Here is a 5,608-nt window from a genome sequence, read left to right as displayed (position 1 = left end):
TTAAACTGATTCTGAGAACAGAGCCTTCGCTTTTCAGACCTTCGCAGTTCCTGTCATGAATTTCGCTGCAGAAAGAGTTTCTGTTTCACCCACAGACATAATTCAAACGGTTTTGAGAAACTAGAGATTGTTTTCTAATCCAATAGTAATAATAATATGCATATTGTACTAGCAAGAATTGAGTACGAGGCAGTTTAATTGGGAACGATCAATGTCCCAAGTTGAAACAGCACCCCCTATAGTGACAAGAAGTTAGGAAATGTTCAGCCTATAATTAGCGAATTAGTTCAATTTGAAATAAAACATACATTTGATTAGCTGCCATTTCGAGTTGATAGTCAGCAAGCTAAAGTATTTAGCTGTCTGGGTTTCTATGGGCTGAACAATGCTAGCTAACATTAGCTATGCTAGCTAACGTTAGTTGCTGCTTGCTAGCCACAAGATCGTAACTTTAACAAGTTGCAGTTCTCTAATATGTCACCCGTTTTAGGTAGAAGGGTTTTTATAACGTTTGGAAAATGTGTGTATGTTTATGCACCCTATTCATCATGTTAGTGGCAAACATGTCCAAACTCAAGGTTTGTGCTAGTACAGTGTGTTTTTGCTTATCCCGGAAGGGCTGGCTGGAAGCTGAAGGGGGTCCTATGTAAAAAAAATAAATAAAAATAAAAATAGATCATGATTCATTCAATTTTGAAATGGGGATATCCAACCAGCGTATGGTGCGCCTTGAAGTCTGAGGGCACAACCCTTTCATTATTGATGCTTCGTGCCGACACATCAAAGCACCATTCCAGTCTCAGGAAGACTTTGAAGCTGGTGTCAGCCAGACTACATTTATAGAAAGCTAAAAAAGGGCCATTACTTGGTGAAAGCCCAGTTGTAGAGAGGTTAAAAGAGCCTTTACCTGGTGGAAGCCCAGGTAGTCCTGGATGGTGGAGGATGCATAGAAGATTGTGCCACCAGCCGTGACGACCAGAACAAAGCCATTCAACACCTGAGAGGAGAGTGGAACAGAACTGATTAGTATATCTTTATACACTGAACAAAAATATAAACGAACATGTAAAGTGATGATCCTATGTTTCATGAGCTGAAATAAAATCATCCCTGTTAGTGAGCATTTCTCCTGTGCCAAGATAATCCATCCACCTGACAAATGTGGCATATCAAGAAGCAGATTAAACAGCATCATTACACAGGTGCACTTCTGCTGGGGACAATAAAAGTCCACCTTAAAAAGGTGCAGTTTTGTCACACAACACAATGCCACAGATGTATCAAGTTGAGGGAGCGTGTAATTGGCATGCTGACGCAGGAATGTCCACTTGAGCTGTTGCCAGATATTGAATGTTATTTCTCTACCATAAGCTGCCTCCAACTCGTTTTAGAGAATTTGGAGTAAATCCCACCCACTGGACGATCCCAGGCCTACCCATGGCTCCACCCCTGTCCAGTCATGTGAAATCCATAGATTAGGGCCTAATGAATTTATTTCAATTGACTGATTTCCTATATGAACTGTAACTCAGTCAAATCGTTGAAATTGTTGCATTTATATTTGTGTTTAGTATACATGTTTACACACATCTAGACTACAAGTGGTCATATGAAGTAGGCCTACAGCTATAAAGAGCAAACAGCAAAATGAAATGTCAAAGGACTGAAAGATGTTTTGCCTGTGTCCAAATGGCACCCTATTCCCTATGTAGTGCAATACTTTGTTCAAAAAGTATGACTCAATAATCCATGCTTCTGGAAATGTTCTAAAGTCAAAAAGTTATTGGCGGCAGAGTTAGAATGTTGGCTGTCAGAAGAATAACAATGTAAATGTACTTTTAATCCGTCTGTCTGCATATTTCAAACATGGCATATGAGGGTGCAGTGAGATAACCGATGGGTTCTCACACTGCACCCTCGTCCTTCATCTTGAAAAATATATACTTAAAAGCTGGAAAATCAACCAATCCTCTGTTGTTAACACAATGGACAGGTCAAATTCTTTATTATCTAAATGTTGAAAGTGTGTGTGCGACTCAGAGAAACAAAATGGTGCAGTTTGAGGCCATGTGGTGGAGAGTGATGCGGGCGCTGGAGATGGGGGTGTGTGGGTCTCTCTCGGCAGGTGTGATATAGTCGATGTTTGTGTGATGTCGTTTATATGTGTATGTTTTGTATTGTTTGAAAAAATAAAATCAACATTTATTTTTAAATTGTTCTAAGGAATAGGGTGCTTTTGGTCAAAAGTAGTGCACTATTACAGGGAATAGGGATCCATTTGGAAAGCAGGCATTGTGTTTGTAGTCAGTTCAAAGATCAGACAGTTCAAGGATCAGACCGGCAGCAGTATATGATTAACTGTGTAATTATTTGGACAGGAAAAGCTAACAGGCCACAGGTTATTTGGACAGGAAAAGCTAACAGGCCACAGGCCCTGCATGGTGTGGTTCAACTGCACTTCATCTCAAACCAACAACTCTCCATGGTAAAAAAAAAAAGAAGGAAAAGGGGCTAGTGGATGGCCCGTATTCACAAAGCGTCTCACAGTCGGAGTGCTGATCTAGGATCAGGTCCGTCCTGTTAATGTAATCTTATTCATTAAGATCTAAAAAAGGACAAACTGATCCTAGATCAGCACTCCTACTCTTGAGACGACAAAAAGATTTGCTGCTTTTAATATRGGTTTGTCCTTTGTTGTGTTTTATTAGGGTATGTATTGGCTGGTGAAATCAAATGTACCCTGTATGGGATGAATAAAGTACTTACCTTATCATGAATACAGGCTCTTTGTGGGATTAATACAGTTATTATTTTACAATGAATACAGGCTCTTTGTGGGATTAATACAGTTATTATTTTACAATGAAAACAGGCTCTTTGTGGGATTAATACAGTTATTATTTTACAATGAATACAGGCTCTTTGTGGGATTAATACAGTTATTATTTTACAATGAATACAGGCCCTGGAGTGCTACGGTAACAGACAGGGTGGCTACTGAATACACCCCACTAACCTGTAGTAACAGACAGGGTGGCTTACTGTGGAAACAGACCCACTAACCTGTAGTAACAGACAGGGTGGCTACTGAATACACCCCACTAACCTGTAGTAACAGACAGGGTGGCTACTGAACAGACCCACCTAACCTGTAGTAACAGACAGGGTGGCTACTGAATAGACCCCACTAACCTGTAGTAACAGACAGGGTGGCTACTGAATAGACCCCACTAACCTGTAGTAACAGACAGGGTGGCTACTGAATACACCCCACAACCTGTAGTAACAGACAGGGTGGCTACTGAATACACCCCACTAACCTGTAGTAACAGACAGGTGGCTACTGAAAGACCCACTAACCTGTATACAGACAGGGTGGCTACTGAACAGAACCCACTAACCTGTAGTAACAGACAGGGTGGCTACTGAATACACCCACTAACCTGTAGTAACAGACAGGGTGCTACTGAATACACCCCACTAACCTGTAGTAACAGACAGGGTGGCTACTGAATAGACCCCACTAACCTGTAGTAACAGACAGGGTGGCTACTGAATACACCCCACTAACCTGTAGTAACAGACAGGGTGGCTACTGAATACACCCACTAACCTGTAGTAACAGACAGGGTGGCTACTGAATACACCCCACTAACCTGTAGTAACAGACAGGGTGGCTACTGAATAGACCCCACTAACCTGTAGTAACAGACAGGGTGGCTACTGAATACACCCCACTAACCTGTAGTAACAGACAGGGTGGCTACTGAATACACCCCACTAACCTGTAGTAACAGACAGGGTGGCTACTGAATAGACCCCACTAACCTGTAGTAACAGACAGGGTGGCTACTGAATACACCCCACTAACCTGTAGTAACAGACAGGGTGGCTACTGAATACACCCCACTAACCTGTAGTAACAGACAGGGTGGCTACTGAATAGACCCCACTAACCTGTAGTAACAGACAGGTGGCTACTGAATACACCCCACTAACCTGTAGTAACAGACAGGGTGGCTACTGAATACACCCCACTAACCTGTAGTAACAGACAGGGTGGCTACTGAACAGACCCCACTAACCTGTATAACAGACAGGGTGGCTACTGAATACACCCCACTAACCTGTAGTAACAGACAGGGTGGCTACTGAATACACCCCACTAACCTGTAGTAACAGACAGGGTGGCTACTGAATAGACCCCACTAACCTGTAGTAACAGACAGGGTGGCTACTGAATACACCCCACTAACCTGTAGTAACAGACAGGGTGGCTACTGAATACACCCCACTAACCTGTAGTAACAGACAGGGTGGCTACTGAATAGACCCCACTAACCTGTAGTAACAGACAGGGTGGCTACTGAATACACCCCACTAACCTGTAGTAACAGACAGGGTGGCTACTGAATACACCCCACTAACCTGTAGTAACATACAGGGTGGCTACTGAATAGACCCACTAACCTGTAGTACAGACAGGGTGGCTACTGAATACACCCACTAACCTGTAGTAACAAACAGGGTGGCTACTGAATACACCCACTAACCTGTAGTAACAGACAGGGTGGCTACTGAACAGACCCCACTAACCTGTAGTAACAGACAGGGTGGCTACTGAATAGACCCCACTAACCTGTAGTAACAGACAGGTGGCTACGAATAGACCCCACTAACCCGTATAACAGACAGGGTGGCTACTGAATAGACCCCACTAACCTGTAGTAACAGACAGGGTGGCTACTGAACAGACCCCACTAACCTGTAGTAACAGACAGGGTGGCTACTGAACAGACTCCACTAACCTGTAGTAACAGACAGGGTGGCTACTGAACAGACCCCACTAACCTGTAGTAACAGACAGGGTGGCTACTGAATAGACCCCACTAACCTGTAGTAACAGACAGGGTGGCTACTGAATAGACCCCACTAACCTGTAGTAACAGACAGGGTGGCTACTGAATAGACCCCACTAACCTGTAGTAACAGACAGGGTGGCTACTGAATAGACCCCACTAACCTGTAGTAAGAGCTCTCCCTCTGGAACGTGAAGTTCTTGCTTCTTCAGAACATTACACTCTGGGCGCTGGGAGGCTGTGGATTGTAGGGTCACTGCAACACAATAAATTCAAGATCAAGGTTGCTGTACCATAGAGGATTTCCACCACACACTGAAGGAATGCAGAGGAACCAGTTACAGTGCATCACTACAGACAGAGACCCATTCACAATAATGTGAGACAGGCCGAATGTGTACACCGCTAATGGTACTATTTTCTCCTTTGGAAGAGAATTTGATAGGCATTTAAATCAACCAAAAATGATGTTATTCTATTTGTTGTACTGTGGTAGCCATATAGGCTAGGCAACGGCAAATCATCTTCAGATAGATTGTGCAGTGTGATGCCTTATGATTCAGTGTGATTAAGAGAACAGACCCTAACTGTGCTGGTCGGGCCCTATAGCCTAGCTACAGTAGGAGAGTTGTGTCAGTAGAACGTGGATAGGAAACTCAAAGTCCTCAGGGGCCAGAGTGGTGTCACACTTTCTCCCCGTCTAGCAAACACAGCTGATTAAACTAATTACATTTTAAACTGATGATCAT

At 43.3% G+C, this 5,608-nt stretch overlaps 1 long non-coding RNA gene across 1 annotated transcript in view; it reads right to left on the bottom strand.

Annotated features, from left to right (window-relative positions):
- The window catches only part of LOC112078184 (uncharacterized), a 16,315-nt gene extending 11,164 nt beyond the window's left edge, over positions 1-5,151 (bottom strand). The window contains exons 1-2 of the long non-coding RNA XR_002895616.2: positions 5,024-5,151; positions 908-997 (exon numbers count right to left, since the gene is read on the bottom strand). This is a non-coding gene — a long non-coding RNA (uncharacterized lncRNA). The remainder of the gene's footprint in view (positions 1-907; positions 998-5,023) is intronic.
- Positions 5,152-5,608: the final 457 nt, after the last annotated feature.

The sequence above is a fragment of the Salvelinus sp. IW2-2015 genome, unplaced genomic scaffold (assembly GCF_002910315.2).
Source record: "Salvelinus sp. IW2-2015 unplaced genomic scaffold, ASM291031v2 Un_scaffold5371, whole genome shotgun sequence".
Taxonomy (NCBI): Eukaryota; Metazoa; Chordata; class Actinopteri; order Salmoniformes; family Salmonidae; genus Salvelinus; species Salvelinus sp. IW2-2015.
The sequence above is the reverse complement of the archived record's forward strand: the minus strand, read 5'-3'. Positions and strand labels throughout refer to the sequence as shown.